This window comes from Diachasma alloeum, unplaced genomic scaffold (assembly GCF_001412515.2).
Source record: "Diachasma alloeum isolate Michigan unplaced genomic scaffold, Dall2.0 Dall_scaffold_00396, whole genome shotgun sequence".
NCBI classification, from domain to species: Eukaryota; Metazoa; Arthropoda; class Insecta; order Hymenoptera; family Braconidae; genus Diachasma; species Diachasma alloeum.
The window spans coordinates 49,853-76,660 of record NW_021680535.1 but is presented as its reverse complement, the minus strand read 5'-3'; the positions used below and the strand labels follow the sequence as shown (position 1 = coordinate 76,660).

At 38.5% G+C, this 26,808-nt stretch overlaps 1 protein-coding gene and 1 pseudogene across 3 annotated transcripts in view; both read right to left on the bottom strand.

The window, feature by feature from the left end:
* LOC107041973 overlaps positions 1–26,808 on the bottom strand; it is a 320,981-nt gene that overhangs the window by 267,077 nt on the left and 27,096 nt on the right. The window lies entirely within an intron of this gene.
* On the bottom strand, positions 11,247–14,816 carry LOC107041964 (annotated as a pseudogene).

The following is a 26,808-nucleotide window of genomic DNA, read 5'->3' as shown; positions in this document are numbered from 1 at the left end:
GAATGTCAGCCTTATGATTTTTTCGCCCCTTTCCATTATTGCGATTTGACCCTTACAATTTTACTCTTCAGATTTTACCCTTATGATTCCACCCCTATGATTCCATTCTCATCATCTCACCCTTACGACTTAACCCTTACAGTTACACCAACGGCTGGAGCCCAATGACCAAGCTCCGGGCCACCGCTGGCTGAGGCTTGGTTATCGAGCTCCGGCATGCCAGTGTCCGGCCAAGGCTGGGCCAGATCTGTCAACCAAGGCTCGGTTACCTGCCCTTCTCCCGAGACTCAAGCCCTGGTCCCCAGGGATGGCCGAACCTCGGTCCAAGCCTGGGCGCCGAGGCTTGGCAAGCCCAGGCTTGTGCCAGGCTTGGCCCGTTTCTCCAACACTGGCATTTCGTACGTGGGATACACCCTTTCTGCCAAAATTCACGTTTTTTTAATTTTTCTGGCAAACGTATGATGGAATTGACGTAAAAAAATATAACGTTTTTGCGATTTGTCATTATTTAATGACTGACGAAATTTTAAGGTGGTGCGAACATTTTCCTGCGTTTTCTCTAAACTTTTAAAAAGAATCACAAAACTGTAGAAAAAACGCATGAAAATTATCGCACCACTACGCAACTTCGTGAGCCATTAAAGAATGACAAACCACAAAATCGTTATATTTTTTCACGTCACTCCCATCGATAATTTGCCAGAAAAATGAAAACAACGTCAATTTTGGCTAAAAGGGTGTCGAACATCCTTAAATAAAGTGCCGAATGGAACCCGGAAAGAGACTCGAAGGCCTTAAAAAAAATACGTTCAAGGATCCACTGGATTACGGGAATGCCCACCATCGCCCAATCGAAATAAATTTTGTTGATCTTCCGACATGAATAATGAAATACATAAAGGTTTAAATCTTAATTGGATTGAAATTTACACCATTGAAGATACAAACTCAGCAACTCCTCAAATTCCGAAATACTTTTACCAGTGTAGTCCTTGAACTAAATACAGTCCTGCGGCCAAATATAGAAGTGGAAACAACTATAGCCCTAGAATAAAATATAGTCCTCGGACCAAACGAGTTGGAGAAGCTTCAGAAAAAATTACGTGACGAAACAAAATCCTGAGATAAAATACTCTCTCGGGAATTTTTACGTAACATCTCGCAAAAATTAAAAGTGGAGCGAAAACTGAATTTAGTACTTTTCCTAGAACTTTTTTCACTGTCGGGCTTTCGCGGTCTTCGATCGCGAACGATGATAAGGGAAACCGGGGCATAAGGAAACTGCGGGCAACGTGAAACCCCCATTGAAATTTTGATTGTCGTCATATTTGGATTGAATGACATGGTGGAAGTCATATAGATCGAACAATACAGCTCGAAACAGTCCAACATCGTTAAATTGAAAAAGGGCATCTACATTATCCCCTGGGCTATTCTACTCGGTCAAACTTAGATGTTTTTAAGGCATAAATTACTTGGAAAGCGGAATGCTATATTCTATCCATCGACTTTCCGGACCTCTATATGAGGGAAATAATTGAATAATTTTTCCACAAGAAAAATCCCCGGTTTGCTGTCAGTTTCCTATGATTGTCCTGCTTCCTCAGTTTGACATTCATGATTATGTGACACTCAGTTTTATGATGGGACACGCACGTAGCCTATTCAATGCCCGTTCTTGTGAAACAACTGAACTTCTTCAATTTTTTGAGAATTAAGAATGTGATTTTTATTTCCTCAAGGAGGGGCTCCATACCACAAACCGACCCATGCCAAATCGTATGATTACGTTCAAAATTGATTAATTCTAAATCCATGGATGGTAGCTCAATCACACAAATATTATTGGACAGTGGGATACGCCATCTTCAATTACATAGCAGTCTGACAATCCTTTAATAAAAAATCGAGTGTAACATTTTTTGAAGCCAATCTATTCGCCGTATTGTGTCATTAGATATTTATAAATGATGATAGCATAGATTAAAGATATTACGATAATACTATCTTATAATACAGTATCTCTCTATATAAATAAAAAAATAAGGCGAAAAATTCAGGGGACACTCAAGTTCAGGGGATGCTTAAATTCAGGGGACGCTCAAATTCAGGGGACGCTGGGTGCCTATACGAGGAGGTGCGTGTATTTATAAGGGATGTCTATATGAGGGGGTGGTCATAAAGGGGATATCGATATTTATGGAGGATTACTATATTAGGGGGTGCTCATATGGAAGATGTTTATGGGTACGGTCACACTGCTGCGGTCACACGGACGGGGGGGGGAACGAGCGAAGCGAGTGGGGGGGGGCAAAGCCCCCCCGGGTTGGCGAGCGGAGCGAGCAGGGGGCGAAGCCCCCTAGTACATATATAATCGTGTATGTAATATATAGCACAATATTGTATACTCAATGCATGTTATTGTTTTCAGTTTATTAGTTAATTTTTGTTATTATGTACATTATATTTTATAACGCATATAGTACTCTATTATATATTATATATTATACATAATATATATAATATAATATATATAATATAGTATAGAATATAATATAATCTACTATTATCGTAATATCTTTAATGTATGCTATAATCATTCACAAAGACTCTAATGACACAATGCGGCAACTAGATTGGCTTCAAAAAACGTCACACTGGATGTATTCTACATAAAAAAAATACAATCCATTCCTGAAATATATAATATGTAACACTATTCACTACAATTGACATATAGTGAGCCTCATCGAGTAGGACATACGCACGGAGCGCGCGGACTAATCTAGTAATACTAAAAAAACTATTCTTATATTTTATTGCAAAGAATTATGATTGTTTCAAATAATTAATTTTTCAGTTTTATAATTATTATATTTGATTATTACTATCATTATTCGTATTACTATTATTACAGGTATATGTATACGATTGTATATCGCCAGCGTCCTTCTCACGGCAAATAATATTAAATAATATAATAATATAATATTAAATAATTTTCTGGTGATTAGAAATAATAGAATTCGAGTTGCATTGTGCGTATGCTATGCTTGGTGAGAAAAGAGCCCCGTACGTGAGGGGTTAATATTAAGTTTAGTATGTTTGACTCGTATATGGACCTCATTCCTGGAGCTATATGATTTCTCTCACGCTATTCAATCGAAATTTGATGGAAATCAAAATTGGAAACAGGATCCGATTGTGCCTCGGCGTCTCATTTTTCCCGGGTTTCTCCGACTGGACCGATTGAGCTGGAATTTGGCTCAGAAGTATACCTGAACAATACCAATTATGGAAGGAAGTTTCACATTTTCAGTCATTACTTTTTATTGGTTCTATGAACGGACAGAAGGTAACTTTCTATCCCTATGAAATATGACAGAAAAATCCTCGTAAATTGCAAATGAGCAAACCTATGAAATATGACAGAAAAATCCTCGTAAATTGCAAATGAGTAAACGTAAAATGTGTAGAAAATTCGTATCGTAATTTACGAATAAGTAATCGTAATTTGTAAAGATGTGTCCGCTATTTACCGCGACATCAAGTGCAATTTACGGGTCCGCGCTGAGGGTAAACAACGCTGATAGAAACGTAATTTACGTTCAGGTTTTTCCATGTGTACACTGAGAGAAAAAATTACTTTTGACAAAGATGGTTTCTTTGATACACAAGAAAATATTCTTTTGTCAATTTCCATAATCGTGAAATCTCCTGGAAAATAATTTTGTGCTGAGACTGAGAGAAAGAAGTCTTTCAACAGGATGAGATTCTCTTGTCCCGAGAAAATTGTTAAGTCCTAGCATAGGTCTTCCCATAAATTCATATAGTTTTCGTTATATCTAGAATTTAATAGATTGTGAGAATTCACACTTTCCCGATCGAATCACTCATCATCTCCAACTGAAGAATTCTTGTTTCGATTGCACGATGAACACTTTCATTATCAATTGAAGTGTATATACAATTGACCTCAAGTGCTGTGCTCTTTGTGCAAGATTTTATGTATTCAAAGTCCTGATGAAAAAAAATTCTAGATATAACGCAAACTACTTGAAGTTAGGAGAAGGACATCATTTCTAGTCTTCCCAACGCTTGAAAATTCTCTCGCGACAAGAGAATCTCATTCTGTTGGTAAACTTTTTTCTCTCAGTCGGAGAACGAAATTATTGATCAGAAGATTTCACGATTTTTAAAATTGACAAGAGAATATCTTCTTGTATCAAGGAAACGTTGGTTGTAAAATGTACTTTTGTCTCTCAGTGTACCATAAAATATCGACAGCTGTTCCTATAGGAATAGGAATCGAGCAATTAAGGAAATTTGTATTCCGTGCAAGCTCCTTATTACGAGGTAGATAACTACTCCCCTTTCCTTCCTTTCCAATTAATTGAATTTTCATTTCAAGTGAAATAATTTATGAAACCAATTCAATTCATGAAATAAAATTAAAAAATTAATTCATCCATTTATTTTCTTTGATAATTTAATCAATTAAATGTTCGTGGTTCACTTTGTAATTTTCTCTACTAGTATTGATCATTGCTCAATGTAAAGGGATGTAAAGAAATCGAGTCCTCCAAATGATTTGTCGTTTAATCTGCCGATTTCTCTTTCATATTTTTAGTTTTCATTTTTATTATTACATATATTATCCACTTTTGCTTCTGTCCTCCTTGATCACTTATTCAGGGATGTAGAGGCATAGCTAGTTACAACTTATTGACTATTTTGTCATCTATAACCCTTCCGAATGCGAGTTAAAATATTTATCACCGTAGTTAACGCACACAGGAGAATATATAAGCGACTCACATGTGTGGAAACATCTGGAATAACATAGCACCCGTATGAATATCTCGAATGATCCAAAATTATCGGGGATTTTTTAATAGCTTTGTGGTGTAGAAATGACTGGGTGAAATTATTCTCGTATAAAAAACCGATGCCCCTAGTAGAAATCGAACCTTGCATATTTCTCGCCGCGGGTTTACCGTGTGAAATTACCCAGGGCACCGATGCTGCGGTTCAGCCGCGCAGCGGACGCGCGGCGCACAGCTCGTGCGCCACGTAGGGAAGGGAGCGCACTAGACTCCGCAGAGTAGCGTGATGCGAGACTGATGCGGGGGTTGCATGAGCCGCAGTCCTCATAACTTTCAGTGATAATGATAACTTCACAATAATGCAAATGAATTAACGATAAATAATTGTCATAGAAATTGATTTTGCAAGAAAAAAAATGTTTACTCTTTCTCCTAACCCCATTCATAATCCACTCACCATAATGCACATTCGGATCAACAACTGCAGAAATAGCCTCTTGCATCCCCAAGTAAACAAATTCTACTTCTGATTTCTCATCAGCATCAGGAATTATTTAAACATTGAATTCAAATGATGCTGTTTTAAGGAATGTTTTCGCTGTGACGAGTATTTGTGGGAGAAAGTATTTTTTTAGGATCTTCAACAGTCCATCCAAACATACATCTGTAATTTGCCACTGGACTGCCCAAATTCGAAGATCATGCACCGCGTCAAGACCGCAAGGTTTCATGTTGCAACAATTTACGAAGGTTGATTTGTATTTTGACACTTTTATTCCCACTTTTTATATGGCTTATCACAATTAAATTTTCACAAAACTATGTATGCCACAAAACTTGTCAATAAAAACACTTAACCTCACTACCATAGATACTTCGATTGTAGTGTAACGTGTAGAGTAACCCCGCGGCGCGCTTGCCGCCATCCATGCGAGCGAGCCTAATGCCGTACTCTCCTGCGCACTCGCAGAGCAAATCTCGCCACATCGCGCAGCGTCAGTGAGAATGTCTACTAGGGAACCCTATGTATGCGGCTGTGGATTCTGCACTGTATCGCATTCGTACTCCAATAGAACATAGGAAGCCACCGGAAACCCATGCCGGTACAGACGGTTATTCTATTATCTACCTCCCGCGCGCCAGAGCCTTCCGTTGAAAAATTTCGTTCCACTGGGAATCGAACTGACAACCTTTTGCACACTAGGCTTACGTCTAGCCCACTCGGCCACCGACATCGGTATGTATCAGCCTTGACATTGCGATCTTCAATCATGCCAGCGTGGCGGGGGTCTACCATAATATTATTGGCTAAATCATTGAAGAATTGTACCGCTCACTATTCAAAAGCCGATTATCGTAATTTTATAATTCTAGTGCCATTGAATTCATGATTTTGCATTCTCTATCTCCTAACAATTTGTAAACACGGTGTTGACGTCATCCTGTACACTGATACAAGGATTTAGTTTCTGTTAACGAGGCTTCTCAACTATTAACATTATTCGTTAATAGTTAACGAACGGCATTAATAGTCAAGAATATAGCCACTATATCCTTCCGTCTTTTCCATCATATGGAGAGAAATTTTTTTAGAATAATTCTAGTGCTAGCACGGGAAAAGAGGCGTAAAGTGATGGACAGGAAAAAATCCCAGTACTGGTACTGGGAATTGTATTGCGGAAAACGTGAATTTTTCCCCGTATTTGCGTGAACACGGATACATTTTCTAGAATATCCACGATCATTTTGACATGTATTGGCACATGAATTCTAACTCAATTTTACTAACACCCTAGTAGAAATTCTGACTGACACTGCGAGGTTACGGGTTCCGGCGAGATTTGCGCTGCGAGTGCGCAAGAGAGTGCAGCGTTAGGCTCGCTGGTATGCACGGCGGGAAGCGCACCGCGGGGTTACTCCACACGTTACACTACGTCCGGCGTATCTCTGGTGGTGAGTTTGTGTTTTTGTTGGCAAGTTTTGTGGCATACATTATGAAAATTTAATTATGATAAGGGATATAAAAAGTGAGAGCATAAAATAGGGAATTTCTGCAAACTTTTTGTAAGGAATATCATTTGACGTTCCCTCTTTCATCAATTGAACACTTGATATATTTTAGCACTATGCTGGGAGAAAATAAAACCTGCAGGAAAGATTTCGTGAGTTGAAATTGACTCTATCTATTATTTTTACCCATTATTGAGGAAATTATCCAGTACTAAATTATATATTTTTAGAGTAAGCTAATTCAGTTCTATTGGAACCCAAAGGAGATTACAACCAGAAAACAAGCAACGGGAATTCTCCAATGACTTTTAGCGAGAGATCTGGGAATGCTATGCAGTGAAGCAAACTGGGAACAAAATTATTCTGAAAAATTTCAGACATTTCTGGGATGGTCTTATCGGAAAATAAAATTTCAGTCACCATGCTGACTTTTTAAATTATCTCTCACATTTTTAATCAATCACAGGTGTATTTGAGGTAAAAAAGCATCTAGCATCCAGGACGTTGAGAAAGCCATAGGTACATCACTTACACGAGCTTCGGACTGGTTTGGGCATCGACCTAATCGATCCAGAACACAAACACCTTGGCAAGGATTTCAGTTTTCCTATATTGATATAGACTTTACAAACAAAGTTGTGATTTCAGTTTTCCTATATTAATTGTAACATGATAAAAATCATGTACTGTTCCTCGCCTGAACTGACCGCGGATCAGGGGGGGAAAATTAATATTTTTACCCCAGCGAGGAGTCGGATCACCCAGGGCTACAATTGTCAGTTTCTTTATTGCTTATATTCACTTTCTTTTATTTTCTCAAATTCTGTCGATCGCGCTCACCGTCGGGAATGGCTACAATTCGGCGCTACAGCAGATGAGCAGCACATCGACGAGCATGCACACACAGAGTCTGGGAGACTCACACCACGAAGGAAGCGAGAGACGATCGACGCACGCTAGCAGGCATCTCAGGCGTCTACGTGCGAACCCCTCACCGATGGATCGGTGGCGCAAGGCCGCCCAGTAAAAAACTCATGCTGCAACATTGAGGGAGCATCGGATTATGTTGGCTTCTGCGCCGTTCAACGCGGATCACATCCGCCGACCGCGCGGCACAAGTCTCAGTCCTCTGGGACTCAGGAATTGGGAATTATGACAATTTCAAAATTCCCAATTCAAAATCATATAATAACGCGGATTCTCCGCGCTTCATCGCGTGATCGGGGTGGGGGTAGGAAAGATTTAGAGGTTCCTCGGGGCGATGTATGGCTCCGGCGGACACTCTTCGCTGAGATTTTAAATAGTCAAGTCGCTCTGCGCATTAAAATCACTTCAACGCTCTTTGAGCGTCTTTTGTTGGTTCTTTTGTTATAAAGAATTGTTGTGGTGTGGTGCCCGGATTTTCTTCCGGCCTACCCCGAGACGTCGCTGCTGCTAAGAGGTTCCAGACGAGCTTCCTGGAGCATTTCTCGCGCAATTACGGTGAGCGTCGAATTACATTGTGAGTGCACGCGTGATTCTCGTAGTAAATTCACTCCGGCGTCCATTTTGGGGCCATTTGAGACTTAATTCGAGTCTGCTTGTGAGGCGGCACTCAGTAGCCTTCAGCTACTTAATTCTTTGATTAATCTTATAATTTTGATTCTTTATTATTCATTATTATTCCGGACATTTTCTGTGTGGGGAAAAATTGGTCATTACTCATTTATTGTGTTAATCTTCCCCAATAAAGTTTCGTGTCGTGACTCTCGCATCGTCGTCGCGTACGGGTGATCCTCGTGTCCTAGCGTCTATACCACGCACCTTCAAAACTATTATTATTTCTTTCGTTGGCTATTATCAATAATTGAATTATATAATTTTTTTTTGTCAAGCTCACTTAAGGTTAAGTATTGAACCTTGTTTGTTCAATTAATCACTGAAGCAAGATTGCTTCCTTTTGAGTTAATTTGGTTTGTGTAGCGTCTTTGCTCGCGGGAGTCCTCTCCCGCATTTGTACAAAAAATTCTACGTTGACTATCGTATGGACGAATAAAACGTCCCTACCGTAACTCCTGGATTGAAATACATTTTTTTTTGTTATTTTCTGAAATTTACATAGTGTTGAGTTACGCTCATTGTAGCCTGTTCCCACACGCCTCCGCGGTTATCTGAGCTAGTCGTGAAACGCGTCTGAACGGTATGACCTTGTTCTTTGGCGGTTAAAAGGACTGGCGCCCTTTTTTGGTATTTTGTCTCCTCTCGTTTATCCCTGTCGTTCTAATTTCGGGTTGAGAGAGTCCAAAGGGTCGCTGAAAGTTCGTGGAGAACCACGCGTCTGAATCCCGCAGATGCGCTTGGAAAAATACCTCACATAATATAGAGTTTAGGAAAAAGATGTTTCCCAGGATCTCATAAAATACAATAAAAAATTGGATAAAAATATAACTTGTCGATTTTCTCAATTGTTATCAATACTTGCTTTTGGATAATTTCATTGGATCCCTAATTGTTCTTACTCCTCTCTCCCATTTATGATTGCTGCTTATCGACTAGGAAAGAAAAAGGATTTTATTTCAGTAATAATGTAATCCAATAAACTAAAATAAGAACAAAAACTGAATTTCACGCATTTTCCAACTTTGTGACTAGAATTATCTCCACAATTGATTCAATTGACTTTTCAATTATCTCTATTATGGACGAGTTTAATAATTCATTAATTAGTGGATTATGAATGGGGTTAGAAGAAAGAGTAAACATTTTTTTTGTTGAAAAATCAATTTCTATGACAGTTATTTTTTGTTAAGGGCGAGTACGAGAGTGGTCGATTAAAGTTAACTGAGGTTTAGCTAACTTAACCCAAAGTTAACTTCGAAGTTAAACCGCTTGGGGTAAGTTCGCTAAACCTCAGTTAATTTTAATCGACCACTTTCGTACTCGCCCTAATTCATTTGCATTATTGTAAAGTTATAATGACAACTTTACAATCGTCGAATAGTATTATCACTGGAGGTTATGAGAACTACTCCTCATGCACATTTGCAAACCCCGCATCAGTCTCGCTTCACGCTACTCTGCGGAGCCTAGTGCGCTCTCTTCCCTACGTAGTGCACGAGTTGTGCGCCGCGCGTTCGCTGCGCCACTGAAACGGAGCATCGGTGCGCTGCGTAATCTCGCACGGCAAACTCGCGGCGAGAAATATGCAAGGTTGGATTTCTACTAGGGATTGGATAGAGTACCGAACTGAGACCCGAAAAGGGGACTGAAAAGGCCGTAAAAAAAGGCTGATACATGTGTGACGTTTGTAAGTACTTTTAAAATTGAGCAAAAATTATTTTAATTAGATACTTTACCGTATTGGATGCCAGTCGATGAATTTAATTTTTGAGAGTGCATGGACTCTTCTCCATCAAATTATTTTGTAATTTTAACAACTCTCAAATGAACCCTAGCTCAGGATTTCATCTAGGCTCTACTTGTTATGAGGGGGAAGGGGGACGACCCCTACTCTGGGATTATCTCCGATCATCATACAAATAAAACACCAAAGTTAATAATGTAGAGTAACATAAATATAATGTCAAAAAGAAAGAAAAATACAAAGTATTCACAGAAAAATGTTAAATGAGGTCTCCAACGCTTCTTTCTCGTCAAAACAATAAGAAGTAGCAGTCTGGTGGATTGATATTCAGTCCAAATCAGGATTATACTTCAATTTACAATCATTTGGTGTCATAATTATATTTTCACATGAAAAGTGGTGGTAAATCGATAAACTCTAATATCTCAATTCTAATTAGTTGAAATTAATCGTAATGAATTCAGAAAAATAATTAGAGAAGCCGACCCAAACTTTCTCAACTCAAAAAACAAAAAGAGACGCCAAGATGGACGCCATTTTAGAGAAGCTACAATAAAGAGCCATAATTGTACGATCAAACGAACTTACCTGTAAGTAAAGTTCGATCGTGATTATACAAAGAGCCTCGTAGAGAGATTTGAATATTTGTAGTAGCCCGCTTGCGGCTGCATGGAAGCACAATTTAGAGCCCAAAGCGAAAAACCGAGCGGTCCGAGGGGCCCCACCACGGGGCTCGGCCATGACTTTTATTAGTTTAGAGATAGCTAGTGTCGGAGAAAAAATTGAAAGAGAATGAAAATTGAAGGGGATGGGGTGAATTTTCGGGTGGGGCTGAATCTCTTGACGAGGCTTTTCGTATAATCACGATTGAACTTCACTTACAGGTAAGTTCATTTGATCGTACAATTATACTCGAGCCTCGTCTTCGAGATTTGAATATTTGTAGATGTTCAGAGAATTTTTCAATTTTTTCTATTAAATGCCAGCATTTACTTTGAACTAATAAATGGGGAGAATACAATGGAGCAAATTATAAAGGTAATGAGTATGAACGAACATGTAGGGTTTTAACCATTCAGCACGGATTTAGCGAATACTGACTGGTCTGGTACAATTGGTCGGTTGTAAAAACGAGCGGAGACGTTTGATTTCTCTGACCAGCCAGCAGTACGTCTGATGATGTCTGTGTCCACACCTTTCAGTGCTGCTGCCGAGGTTGCAGCGTGCTTCGTGCTGTATGCTGAGAATTGGTCAGTATTGATTCCAGCTTTAGATAAACAGGACTTTATCCATCTCGCCAGAGTTTGTGACGATGCTGCACCACGAGGTTTCTTAAAAGTTAGGAAGAGTCTAAGTTCTTTGGCCCTAATATCTTTGGTCCTAGATAAATAAGATAAGACCGCGCTAACCACACAAACTTGAGGTCTGTCCTTGAGGAAAGGTAGCGACAGGAGTGGTTGGGGAGTTCCCCTACGAGATGTCTTTATTCTGTCTCACGGATTTGTGCGGTGCGTATTAAAGAAAAAGTCTGTAGCCTGTGAGCTGTACCCAATGCGAGTAGTGAGATGGTTTTCTCACTGAGTTGACGGAGATCCAATTGCTCGTTTGGTGGGAGATCTTCCAGGTACGATAGGACGACTTCTGGGTCCCAAGTATGAGTATATTTGGGTTTTGAGGGTCGTAGCATGAAAACCCCTTTGAAGAAGCGTAGAACCGCTGGATCTTTTGCTATGTTTCCCTCCGATATCAAGGCAATTGCCGATCGAGCTGAATTAAGGGACCCATGGGAAGCACCGTCCTGGAAATCTTTTGTTAAGAATTTTAGTAGATTTTCTCTCGAGACCGTGAAGGCATCGGTCTGTTTCTCCTGGCAAAAGAGCCACCACTTTCGGAGACAGAAGTTGTATTGTTTGTGTGTAGATTCTGTGAGCGACTCGACCAGAATATCAGCTGCTGACACTATAAAACCTCTCCTTACATATGCCTGCCGGACAAATTCCCTGCTACCAGGGTAATTTGTTTGGCTAGTGAGTGACTGCGAGTTCTGCAAGGTGAGAGCAATAGGTTTGGTGATGGTTGAAAATAAAGGGGTTCACTTACTAGGTACGAGAAGAATAAGGGATACCAGGGCTGAGCAGTCCACTGAGGCACGACAATGGTACCAGATGCTTTATCGTTAATGATTTTTCCAATGGAGGGAAGAATCAACGAAAAAGGGAGGAACACGTAGAAAAAACGATCGCTCCAGTCTATGGTAAACGCGTCTATACTGAGTGCAAACGGATCTCTATGCCATGAATAATAAAGTTGGCATTTAGCGTTTATTTGAGATGCGAAGATATCGATTTCAGGTTCCCCGCATTGATCGACGATCTGATTGAACGCATAATTAGTCAGCTCCCACTCGGTGTCCATGTTAAAATTCCTAGACTCTCGATCTGCTTCCGAATTTTCTTTGGAAGGAATATAGGACGCGAAGAGCCAGAAGTTTCTTGACTCACACCAATGCCAAATCTCTCTAGCCAACTTGTTAGGTGTAATACTCTGGTACTCATTCTATTGATATACGAAATTGTAGTGGTGTTGTCTACTCTGAGGAGGATTTCACAATTCGAGAGATCCTCAGCGAAGCAACGAAGGGCTAGAAAAATAGCCTTCAGTTCGAGATGATTGATATGATTCATTCGTTCCTCCGCTGACCAAAGACCTCCCATCGATTTTTCGTCACATGCTGCCCCCCAGTCTGTGAGAGATGCGGCGGAGAAAATCTTGCGACTGAATCTTTTTGTTCTGATTGGGCTATCAGAATTCAGAATGTGCATACTCCATCACGAGAGATCTGGCTGGACGCATTGAGGAATTGTCATCAGACAATCGGAGTCGCCCTCGTTAACTATCAACCTTGATTGTTTTATCCTCTCGAAATTTTTCGAACAGAGGATGCCATAGGCTATGGCCGGGCAATAGGAAATTAGAGAACCTATGAGACCCGCAAACTCTCTAATTGCGCAACAAGTACCCGCCTGTAAACGATCAAGTGAGACTTAATGGCGATTCCTTTTCTCTCCGGCTGTTGGAGTGAAAATTTTTCAGAGTCTACGATAAGCCCAAGGTATTCACACCGAGTGGATGGGTTAAGCTGACTTTTTTCCTTATTAATCACGAACCCCAAGTTAAAAAGCAGATGGAGAGTTTCTTGAACATTATTTTGACAATCTGCGAAAGTCGGTGCAATACAGAGAATGTCATCCAGATAGATGCAGGAGGTTAAGCCTTTTGTCCTAAGATAAGTCATGACAGGCTTCATCAATTTTGTGAACACGTACGAACATGTAGACAAACCACATGGCAAGCAGGTAAACTGAAAAAGTTTTCCTTCAAACGAAAATCTAAGGAATTTTATATCTTCTGGGTGAACAGGGACTAAAAAATAGGCATACTTGAGTTCTATTTTAGCCATAAAGAACCCCGGTGAAATCAGCTTTATCACTGTTCTGATATCCTCCAATTTGAAGTGTGGAGGGTTAATGAATTTATTTAATTTTTTCAAATTAAGAATGAATCGTTTTTTGTCATTTGGTTTGTCAATGAGAAAGAATGTCGAAATAAATTGACTCTGAGGGGCAAGACAGGACTCTATCGCACCCAAGTGCATCAGCCTATCAATCTCGTGCCCCAGGTGCTGCCCCTCTAGTTCTGAGACTTGGTTGAATTGGGGTTTCTGACTGGAAAAGAGGAGAGATGAAGGGAATTTTGTATCCCATGATGCACTGAAGGATAAAGGAATCGGAGGTGATGGATTGCCAGGCTGACAGAAAGTGCCTTAGAATCCCGGCACAGTGTCTTACCCCTATTTCCGGGTCTCCCATTGAGGAGCTTCTTGTGAAGGTGCCTGCAGGACGTTCTTGCGCTTCGGTTGGTGACTTTGTTTGCTGCTGTTGCCTGCTTGGCCCTGTGCTCGAGGCTTCATGCTCGTTTGTGTTCTTTAGAATTTCACAAACGAGCTCTTCGAGTTTAAATGGTGTGATTTTGCACGTTTGTTTGCAGTTGTCACCTTTAGATTCTGCCTAAGCTTTGCCAATGTCTTGAATTTCTTTACTTTTTCTGAAGGTTAGAACCATACACAAGCTTATCTGGGGTTGTGGAGTCCAGAGCTTCCCGAACTTGTCTGTTTAAACTTGGAGACACATAAGCTCGTCTGGTTGATGAAAGACCCCGATGGACTTGGGTCATCATTTTGCCGCGTCGCAAAGCTTGTGTAAGAGCTCCAGCTTGTCAATTTCATCGTCTCCCAAAGATCTGGAGATTGCTGCCCCCAGAACAACCAGGGCGGATCCTGTAAGATTCTGGAAACTAATGAATTTGTTGTCTCTCTGGACCAGTGCGTCAGTAGACATTGCAGCAATCTCTGGATTTAATTTTGGTACGTCAAAACAACACTTATCGGATCCCCGTGGATATTGATCCATCAGCTTGGACATTTCGTCCTTGTCTAGAGGAGAGGAGAGCCAGAAAGCCCAACGAGTTTTCAGTTCATCCTGAAGTTCGATGGCTGCGTATTTTGGTTTCGATGGGTCTGCGCCCAGAACCTTCAAAATTTCTGGGTGAAGCTCGTCCTCCTCCACTGTCTCTTCCATATCATAATGGGAGAGAGAACAGTTGGAGGTGATGACCGAAGTTAAGTGTCTAGCACTGATGCGTCTGGTGTTGGTACGTCGGGCGTTTAAGTTGGTGATACTTCGAGAAGTACGTCACTGTTATCCAGGACAGGGACACCAGTGCCTGCATTTGCAGGTTGGTTTTCCTTGTCACCGCTGAAAACAGTGAATACCCAAGGTCAGATTTGGCAATGAGTCATTCCCCATGGGATAAGCTCGCCAAGGAAGAATCGCTGGAATTATCGAACGGCTCTGTCCTGTGGATCGAGCTAGATCATCCCAGCGTGAATGAAAAAGGAAAATACCTGTGGGGGTGAAAATAAACACAACTTACTTCCTGACGCCGAGGTGATAACCTCAAATAAGCGTTCAATTTTTTCATCTAGCTCGTGGACCTTTTTCCGAAGGGATTTGTCCTCCTCACAATCCTCGTGCTTCCTCTTTTTGTGTTTATGCCCCATCGTCGAAAAAAACAGTAGAAAAGAATAAATATAATAGTAAAAAAGAGAAATTTAGGACTCTAGTATGTGCTTCACTTGCGCACATAAAGACCATGAAAGTCATGGCTAAGCTTCGCGGTGGGGCGCCTCGGACCGGTCGGTTTTTCGCTTTGGGTTCTAAATTGTGGTTCCATGCAGCCGCAAGCGGGCTACTACAAATATTCAAATCTCGAAGATGAGGCTCGAGTATAATTCTCTATTTTTCTTCAATTTTAACCGCAATTCAAATCTGCCCACCTGTTTAATGTTAAGAAACCACCTTTCCTCAGACTGGACAGCCACCAGGTTGATATTATCAAAGATATTTTCGGGCCACAAGACAAAATAATGTGCTAATCTAGCTAACATGATTACATCAGACGCTAGCTAGGAGACGAATCTGCCCAAGCATGTGTCGAATGGCTTGGGCTGCTTGGTTGCGGTATTTCTTGGGAGGAAAATTTTCCCTCAATCTTGAGACAAAGAATTTGATTGGATATTAGAGTTTTTACCAAGATTTCAGTAATAAAAACAACAAATCTGATGGGATATTAAAATTTTAACATACATATTATGAATTCTAGAATATTCTACATAATGATTAATCATAAATTCCATCTTTTAATGATTTTTAAATTAATATCTTAGAGGTTTTGAACTTATTTGATATGGTTGTGCAAGATATGTTTAGATAGCCATTCTAATCAAAATATTAGAAGGTCTTATTCTCAATTAAAAATTTAAATTAATTTTTTCAAACAGAAATATTATTGGTTAACGGCCTGCATCGTCACACATGTAACATGGTATATTTGTAAATATTTCCAGAGAAGTGGATAATAAATCTGTCTTATTCATTTTTTTAGATAATGTGTTATATTTTGAATTTGACTCACAATTGAATTCAATCGTACACTGTTAGAAATTTTTTGAAATTTCATGGAAGATATTATAGTAAATCTCATGAGAGTACCATTTAATCAAATTTAGGGAAAGAATTGTTATGAAATTTCAAGTTTTAAGTACAATTTATGGAAATTCATGAGTTTTCAGTGGGGGCGAGATGGAAATTTCACAACTTTATTGAATTTTCAGTGGAACATGAATATTTAGAAACAAAATAACATGAATTTTCCATTTTTCCCTAAATTTTCCTGATTTGTAAAATTTCCACTGGATAACTGAACTGAAAAATCACGTATTTTATTGATTTCTAGATCATTTGAACAGAAACTCAATGGAATATTTGATTATTCAATGACAAGATTTACTAAAATTTCAGTGGAACTTGAACACGATGAAAATTTCCGAAATTTGGCACGGGAAATTCAGACGAAAATGTTTAACAGTGTAGGCAATCGATTATAATATATTTATTCCAGACACTGGGACACTGGGAACCTACACCAGGCATCGGAAATGGTACCAAGTCCAGTCACCGCAGTAGCTGACAGCTCCGCTCTAGCTAGCCGCACCTCATAAAAAACTCAATATCTCGGGAGCTATTGAAGATTAGGGAATGCCAATTGTACCGGCAATTCTTCGATACCTACTCTATAACTATTGAAATTATGGATAGAATTGAAATAATAACTCTGTGACTTTAATATAACTGTGACTCTATTCAGTCGCACGCAGAAGACGCGACTCGATCTTTACTCTAACTCTGGTTATCGGAGACTAACTTTAGAAAAATAAAGACCAGTACATTGAACCACTTGGAACGCATTTTCTTTGTGTCCTTTGATCTATGTTTTGTTCAGAGTATTCGGAGTCACCCGCCATATGGTCACCACATCACGTAAACATAGTTTCTAGAAAACTCAGTCTAAAGAATTTTATGCGGTAACACTGAAATGTCTCACGTAGTATAAGTTTGAGTATTATTTCTTTTCATGAAATCCAACAATAACGTATACTTTTAAGAATTTTTCGCACCATGTCCTGATGATTTGTTGTTAACTTAATTTATTTATTGATTAATTCATTGTAAATTCAACTTTTTTGAGTCTAAATTTTTGTCACCGAACCTTACATCTGTTTTAAATGAATAAGTTCTTTTGCACTCCTTTAATAAAATTGATATTTATCGAGTGATAATTTAAAAAAAATCACTTGCCCGGTCCAATGTAACAATTTTGATTTCGTATAACTTCCAAAAGAAATTTTTTGAAAAATAATTCAAGGCATGCTTGGAACATTTCTACATCATATTTAATTTTCATCGAAATTGAAAGAAAGCCGATTCAAAGAGTGTGGATCGCCGCTGCGCTCATTCTAGCGACATTATGTGCGATAATTGGAGGAACATTATATGCGATAGTTTGATCAATATTCACTGCAGCAATTAAAACGTAATTTTATCAACTAGAAAGCGATACCCCGTAGAATAACTGATCTATTCATGCTACCTCACCCCGTAGCAAAGATTTATTTGTATTTGCAATAAGAAGCAATTGAAACCTTGAATCTTATCGAAATCCCTGAGAAAATATTTGCACTATCAAACATGATACTCTCTACAGTTTGATGCAAAAATCACAAATCTCATACTGGAATTTATTATTTAAGACCACTATAAAAATCATCATTTGAAATTTATTCTATCTAAAAATTACATTGGCGAGAATACTTTCGGTTACTAATGGATTTTTCCAAACATATTATCTTTGTTTAGCCCATTATTCTGTCATCAGATAGTGTTCAGGTTCAATTTTTTCCTCGGATCTACGGATTACAGGATAGTCCGTGTTGAGGCGGATAGAAAGAAAACATGATAACATTCGATTCGTATGTGTATCTGACGCACACCGCGTCCCTCAAGGAGTTTATTTACTCGGAAAACATGTGGGGTGGTTTTTTGTATATTTTCTCTTCGCTGAAGGACTTGGATTGCTGACAAAATAATGCTTTACCGATAAATTATATGTATTGAATCAGAGGTTTCCAAAGAAAAATAGTAATCCCTTTTCTATAGCTCTGATAGGAAAGTCCATATGCTTACACATATAGAGAATGCCGAATACATAAAAAAATAATAATATTCATCGTTACTTTTTGTCGCGGAGATTGAATTTCGACAGCAAGTACAGTCCAAAACTCAATACGTCACATTTATTCGCAAAGACATCACCAATTCTGTCTGATCCACTGCAGATTTTTCTCGTTATTCTGGAAAGGCATCCATGATTCATTTGAAAACTATAAATGTTTCATACCTAGAGAATTTCCCTCGGAGTGCATTTTTTTTCGTATCATTCTGGACAGAGAATATTGCGAGAATTTTATATATGTTGGGTGAAGTGGAATGAATTTTTGCCATTGTCAGAGTGCTTTGAAACAGGCACGAATCGCTGGGTTCATTGTTCAAAAATTTATTGTTCGCCGTTTTATGCTTCTGATGTTCTGAGGTTTTGGCATGATGAAAAATATCTACAACATAGGTTGCTTCGGAAACATCAAATATAACGTATTGATTCCATATTTCAGCGAGTTTGAAAGAACCCTCTGAGGTGAATGTGTATTTACAGTGTAGGAGCATCAGAGCCTATATATAAGAGAACATTTGTTTACTTTAATTTGTCAAAACTACTACAAATATTTTTTTTTATTATCAGAAATGTTGATTCCACATGTTCCCCAATGTGTCTAAAAATAAATGAAAGAATTTTCCTTGAAAATGGCAAAATTTGATTTTCGCAAAATAGATAAATCTTTTAAATGATATGACGCAATTGATATATTCGTAACCACCTTAGACTGTCATCAATATCGTTTCCATGTAAACAAATAAACATTGATTCTGAATTATTAGTTAGTAATGAAGCATTGGTTCAACAGCAAAGGCAGAGAACTTAATTGCACTGGCGGCTGAGGATCCTTTATTTTCCCTCCCTAGGTTAGAAATATACTATAAAATTAAGTTGTTGAAACATTGTATCTCATATGAGTTACAATGGTTTGTTGCGTTTACTGTAAGAAAGATAAAACACAAGGGAAAAATCTATCGTTTCATAAGTAAGTATAGTCGAGATTCACGCTTGGCGATTGAAGGATTGAATAAAATAACAAATGAAAAAATAGAAAAATAAATAGAATAGCAATAAAACCCCCTGATAGATACCATTTGGACGAGTTGTGTTTTTCATCCATTCATCATTTTTCATGAGCATAAAGGTGGTAAAATGTCAAGGGCATTTCTGGATCCTGACTGTCATATTATTACCATCCCCAACTTCGTATATCATACCCACGCATGCACATTATTGTATATTTTCGAACCACCGCCGGTAATAGGGGCGCTGGGTGAGCCTTCAATTTGCTTAGAAGCGCTTTAAGGAACAAGCCATCCAGTTATATAAAGATCAGTGGTACAACTGACCCACGCGTTCGCTAATTCTCCAACCAGCAACGATTCCATTGGTCAATCATGACGACATCTCCTTCAACAACATCAATTTGATTGGTCGTCGATGACGACACCTTCTGACCATTCCCTGATTGGTTCAACCAAACCATTTCAGAACTCACGAGTCCAAAACATACTCGTATCATTTTTCCCACCGACACAAATATACTGTGTTCGCCATAAATTCAACAATAAATTTTCAAATGATTTATTATAAAGAATTGATGTTTCACTGGACGTCTAACCTCAGTTCAGTGTTTTTCCACCAAGACATAAGATAGTCGTCTGGGACACCACTAGCTACAACTAGGGTCTCTATACCAGTTACCGCTGCTCGGTCGTTCACCATACTTCCTCCAACGCGGGAATCATTCGATGCATTCGAATGTGATGTGACTCGAAACCCTGCATACAACTTGACTTCAGGGTTTCTCTCTCTCCGGGGCTCAAATATTCTGTCCAACCTTGTGTAAATTCCATCCGGGCTCCAAATCCCTCGACGTCATCCGATGAGCAGTAGAGTATTGGCTCGATACAATCAAAAAATAAAATATTCAACAGAAATTCAATAAAGAATAATTTTTTTACTCTCGCTTCGCTGGTAATGTGACTTCTCGTCTGGATGTTTCAAATTTTCACCGTTGAACGGTTGGAATAAAAAATAACACTTTACAGTACAAATAGATCGTTCATTCGATTCTAATAAGGCCGGTTGCACCAAACCCTGTGAGTCGAATGAATCTCTCTATATAATAATTTTGTAAATTCAGACAACACAAAAATTTTTCGGGGTTCATAAGGGTGGGAAGGTCCTGAGGGTCCCAAGGATCCCTAGGGTCTCAAGGGTCATGATGGTTACAGGAGTAAAAATAAGGGTCATAAGCATCAAAATGAGTGTCACGAGGATCGCAGGGGTCAAAATAAGCAGGGTACTGATACATCAAAGATATTTCGATTTGATATAAATTAATGAAAAATATTAAGTGGTTGTATCTCACAGGACAGGCGTTGGTTGGAGCCTTTCTTATGAATACGATGGTTGTAAAATATTGATTGTGAACTGTTGGGAGCATAATATGTTTTGCTTTTTTTTATTCTCATGTGAACCGAGTCTATTGAAAAACGCCAAATGACTGAGAGAAATCCAAGTTATCGACTGTGCTGGGCATTTATAAATTTAATTTGAATTAGTACTCAAATCAAGGCGCTGGTGTATCTTTGATTATCATTATTATTCGTCAACTGAATCTCTTTTTTTGATAAACATGTGCACTTAGTTTTCTGATTAATTGATTTATATTATTTAAACTCGTTTCACACACTTCGAACATTTATCAATTTGCTGCGGATTAATTTCATTCAATTTCTGATATAGTCTCTCTTACATAGTTACAGTTACTCTTATATAATTCAACTGTTTGTTTGCTCTCATTGCATCAATAACCAGACAACAACTACCATTGATATCAGATATCCAAAACATGTCGAAACAAGATGGAATTTTAATGCGGTAATGCGTGTCTGTATATATAGTTATTATGACTCACTATTTATCGATGTGATTAAGACGAAGTATTTCCGATTTTCATTTGAACTCAACGAGAGGAGAGCAGCGAGTGAAGCGACGGGGGCGAAGTTCCCCTGGGTTCCCTCATGGAAAGAATATATATCCGGACATATATATCAGTATATTTCACTTATATTTCGACCAAAAATGTCATATGCCAGATATATCCTAGATATAAATATGCACATATATCTCAATGTAAAATATTTAACATATATCTGCATATATCAGATATATTTTCGGCCAAAAATGTGGTATGCCAAAAATATACTAGATATAAGTGCTGCATATATCTCATTCCCATAAGGGTTTGGCGAGCGAAGCTAGCAGGGGGTGAAGCCCCCTTGCCGTCAGAATAAATTTCTATAATAGACTCCAGTTATTGTCGCACCCGTTACATTTCGCATATTCCTTCATATTCATTTTCGCCGGTCAGCCGCTTCCCCCACCGTGCTGCCCATAGGTGCCGGCGTAAACACTCCAGAGTTAGCTTCTATAAAGCATTATCTCTTAATTCCGGAAAATCCAAAAATAAAATACTCTAAACATGAATTTTCGACCATGAAAAGCAGTGCCCTCTAGACTATCATGGACAGAAGTTCTAATTTTGTTGGAATAGGGTTAATTAGATAATCAGAATAAAAAAAATAACACCAAGATTGCCGATGTTAAAGTTGAAAAAGTAATGAAGTGAAGAAATGAATTTTACAACTAAAACTAGTGTTTTGCAACAATTAAATAATGGAGAGAACATAAATTGCTCAACGCTGAGGAAGTGGAAAACGGACAAAGACAAAACCCATGAATTCGCTAAAGACTAAAACCTTGATAAGAAAAAAAAAATTGCATTTGTTACTAATAAGTTTTTACATAGTTTTAGACGTTTGGGAATTCAGTAAACGAACAGCAGTTGTTCACAAATATTGCATATTTCAATGACAAAAAATTCTCTACCATTTTGTTCGCGAATCGAACACAGAATTTGATTTCTCTCCATCCTCGTAGCACACATTCAACGTTTTATAATCCCCAGTTTTTATTCTCTATTCTCTAGGGAAATCGAAATCGCCCCTGGAGATTGCGTAAATTCTTTCCCAAAAAATCCTCTTTTCTACTTTTAATGCTAAAATACCAAAAATAAATTTCTGATGAATCTTTGAGTTATAATTTGAGTCAAAGGCGCGAAAATACTTTGTGGGCCGGCCTAACGATGTGAATTACTATTGCAGTGAATATCAATCACTGTCTGCCGTCACTGGTGATGAAAGAAAGAATGCTGAATACAGATTGCATTTTTCTCACTCCTTTTGAATTTGTTAGATGAAAATTTAAAAATTAATTAACGCTTGAGTTTGAGTGAGTTTTATTTACCGTAATATCGTACTGTTGACGCTTTTAATCCCGTGAGAGAAAAAAAGTACATCCCACCAGAAAATTGAAAGGAACCAGAGACAATGAAAAGATGAAACAAATCCCCGAGGATTTTTTCGACGTAGTACATGCAAACTATTACGAAATCCGACGCATTCCAATGTTCAATGTGTCAGTGATACAATTCCTATGTGGCTGATAATCAATTACAATGGTAATGTAGTTGGTAATTGGCATTCGATTGACGTCTATGAGCCGTAGGTACAAGGGGAGACGATGCCTGTAATACCGCAGGGCAGCCACTGATTTTCTCCACAACCACTTACTTTTCCCACACTGTCTTTCACTCAATTCGAGAACTCTACTATCAGTATGTAATTCTCATGAAAATAGCCTCAATCCTCCGCCACCATCAATCTCAGTTATATGTAAAATTTCAATATAGATATGTTCACTTATCTTATGTATGTTCACTGCAGTTTAACAATATATACACTCAAAAAAAGTCGTCCTGAATTAAGCCAAAAAATCGGATTGAATCCAGTCCAACTCGGACAGATGCAAACCGGCATATCGGTCTGATTCGAGTCGATTTTTTGGCTCGATTCAAGTCGATTTTTCAGTTTGATTCAAGTGGATTTTTCGGCTTGATTCAAGTCGATTTTTTGGCATGAAATTCATTGAAAAAATTGGCGCAAACCGTAAATTTGATTTCAATTATTCCATAAAAATTGATTATAATTGAGAAAATTTAGGTAAATATAGACTGAAATTTTGAATAAATTGAAAATTTGACATTGGATACTCATTTTCCGTTTGATAATTCAAGTCAAGTGAGGAATTGTCTTTTTTTTTCTCACAGATCTGGAAATTCATTGATTTTTCAGCCATCATGCCCTGAGTGTTCCAAAATTTTCTATGATTTTGGAGTACAAGCTGCATTCTGGGGGATTACTCCCCCATTTGAATTTCGACCGACAGAAGTATTGGGGCCGTTTTTGCGGGTTAAAGCCATATTCATACCAGATCTTCATTTATTTTAACAGAAAATCTTCATCCATGGTGGCCATGCAACTAAATGGAAATGATAAGTTTATCCTCACCGCTCCGCAAAAAGTGAAATACTGAATTTGTATTGGTTGATATTCAGATGAGGGAATCTGTAAAATTTGAAATTTTGATTTTTTTCTAACAGTGTATCTTTCTGACTTGGACCAAGTTTTGATTTGACTAGAATCAAGCTAAAAAATCGGCTTGTATCAAGCAAAAAACGAATTGAATCGAACCGAAAAATCATACCGCAAATCGACTTGAATGAAACCGAAAAATCAACTTCCCAGGAAAGAATTGACGATAGAAACAGCCCTGGACCAAGGCTCGAAAATGCTCAATCAGGGCTGGGGCTCAGCCTTGGATCAATACTCCTTCAGCCCTAAAATGATAACCTCGTTTCAGGCTTAATCCGCAAGACTTAAACGAGGCTCGATGCCAAGGCTTGATTCAAGCCTTGAATTACCACATTTTAAAGGCTCAATCGAGCTTCGGCTAAATAAACTGGAATATTGTTTACAGATATTTCTATAAACAATTTCTTATTGCTTCATAACCCTTTTTATGAATTTAGAGTAACCTATGAAAGAGAGTGCGGTCGGACCGTACATCACTGTTGCTAAGCGTTGTTGGTGATTGTGATTGTCGGTTAATTAACAATGGATGGGAAAAAATTATTATCATCATTAGTTTCTATTAATTATTCGTCCTGGATTATTACCGCGCACCTGGAAATTGAAATACAATGAAATCAAACATTTAAAAATTTGCTCCTCTGCTGGGGTTCGATCCGGGGTCATTCTGTTCCGCAGACAAGCGCGCTATCCACTGGGCTACCTGCGACTTCTTAGGATGATACATTTTTTTCGGGTATAAAAATTCAACTTGTGTTAGTGCTATTTTGTTATGTTGTTGATATCCTAATTAAACTTCCTAAACTTGAATAAATGATAGGTCCGATGGATTTATGAGTTCAGAATCGATTGATTAATTAATTATAGATAAGGATAATAATAATTATTTACCCTCGTACAAAAAGAGTTGCTCTAGGCCTGGCCTGGGGTTAGCTTAGATAACTTGGCGGAAAATTATACCTATGTTTGTAGATGATGATAATGTTTTCACCACCATTAGCTGATGAGTATTGATATAAAAATTGAGGAAATTAATCGGAAGTAACTTTCATTTTCGAGGCCTTATTGAGCCCTGAATAAGCCTTGACGTACTGAGCCTAAATACTGAAAGCCTGGACTAGGCCTGAATTGAGCCTCGCCAATGGCCCCTTTAATCATCCTCATTTGAAACTCAAGTGAACGGTTAAACCAAGCCTATTCCAGGCCTGAATAAGTGAGCCATNTTGAAATACAATGAAATCAAACATTTAAAAATTTGCTCCTCTGCTGGGGTTCGATCCGGGGTCATTCTGTTCCGCAGACAAGCGCGCTATCCACTGGGCTACCTGCGACTTCTTAGGATGATACATTTTTTTCGGGTATAAAAATTCAACTTGTGTTAGTGCTATTTTGTTATGTTGTTGATATCCTAATTAAACTTCCTAAACTTGAATAAATGATAGGTCCGATGGATTTATGAGTTCAGAATCGATTGATTAATTAATTATAGATAAGGATAATAATAATTATTTACCCTCGTACAAAAAGAGTTGCTCTAGGCCTGGCCTGGGGTTAGCTTAGATAACTTGGCGGAAAATTATACCTATGTTTGTAGATGATGATAATGTTTTCACCACCATTAGCTGATGAGTATTGATATAAAAATTGAGGAAATTAATCGGAAGTAACTTTCATTTTCGAGGCCTTATTGAGCCCTGAATAAGCCTTGACGTACTGAGCCTAAATACTGAAAGCCTGGACTAGGCCTGAATTGAGCCTCGCCAATGGCCCCTTTAATCATCCTCATTTGAAACTCAAGTGAACGGTTAAACCAAGCCTATTCCAGGCCTGAATAAGTGAGCCATACCAACCCTGGGCTCATACAGGCTTGTTCTCATCGTCAGCCTATGTAATTCTTACCTGGATTGAATCAAGTTGCTATCTACTACCTGGAACAGGCAGAATTTCAGTGGGATTCAAGCCGTTTCTTCGGTTTGATTCAAACCGATGTCAGCTTGACACATTTCTTTTTCAAATAAACCACTTTTCGATTCATATTAAACATGAAATCCCGATTGGTGTAGTTCGAGTCACTTGACTTGACACAAGTCAAAAATCAACTAGAATCAAGCCAACGTCGACTAGAATCAGTACTTTTTTGGGTGATAATTAATAATTTGGTTGTTGTTAACGAAGCTTCTTAGCTATTACCACGATTCGTTAATAGTTAACAAAGCGTGGTCATAGTTAATTCATTGGAGTCCCTCGAGTTCCCGCTTTGTTGTAATAAAGTTATGACATGTCTAGAGAAGGCAGACCACGGTAGAACATCGATAATTGATGCGAAAAAAAGATTACCACGATCTTTTGTCAGCTGTGACATTGGACCTCCAGTTACCGCTTTGTTGTAAAAAAGTCAAGACGTGGCTCCAGAAGGTCGACGGCGGTAGAATATCGATAATTGGTGCGGAAAAATCTTTAAGACGATCTTTCGTCAGGTTCGACATTGGAGCTCGAGTTCCCGCGTTGTTGCAATAAAGTTTTTCCAATAATTATTCAATCGTGGTAACAGTTAAGAATCCTTGTCAATAGATACTAAATCGCTCAACCTTATCGATCAGTGTGCTACCGATCCGGTAGAAAGAGGGCGAGGTGTCGTGCATTCGATGCCTCAACACTGATATAGCATGCAAATATTTAGATGGCATTCAATTACTCTCCTATATTTATTTCTCCCAGAATTTACTTTATCCTATCTGGATCAGTATTTCTCTTTTATTGAACTATGAACTATGATTTATCTATGTTCAACTATGATTTATCATGCAAATTATTCGTTCCTGTCTCAAGAATCTTCGAAGTTGCTTTAATCTTCCAAACGTTTCCGGCCTCCAATCGAAGAAAAGATTGTGACACGAATAGACATAATCCTAAAATTTGTTTTTTTACAATGCTTCAATATTCCACAAACAATGTAGAAGAT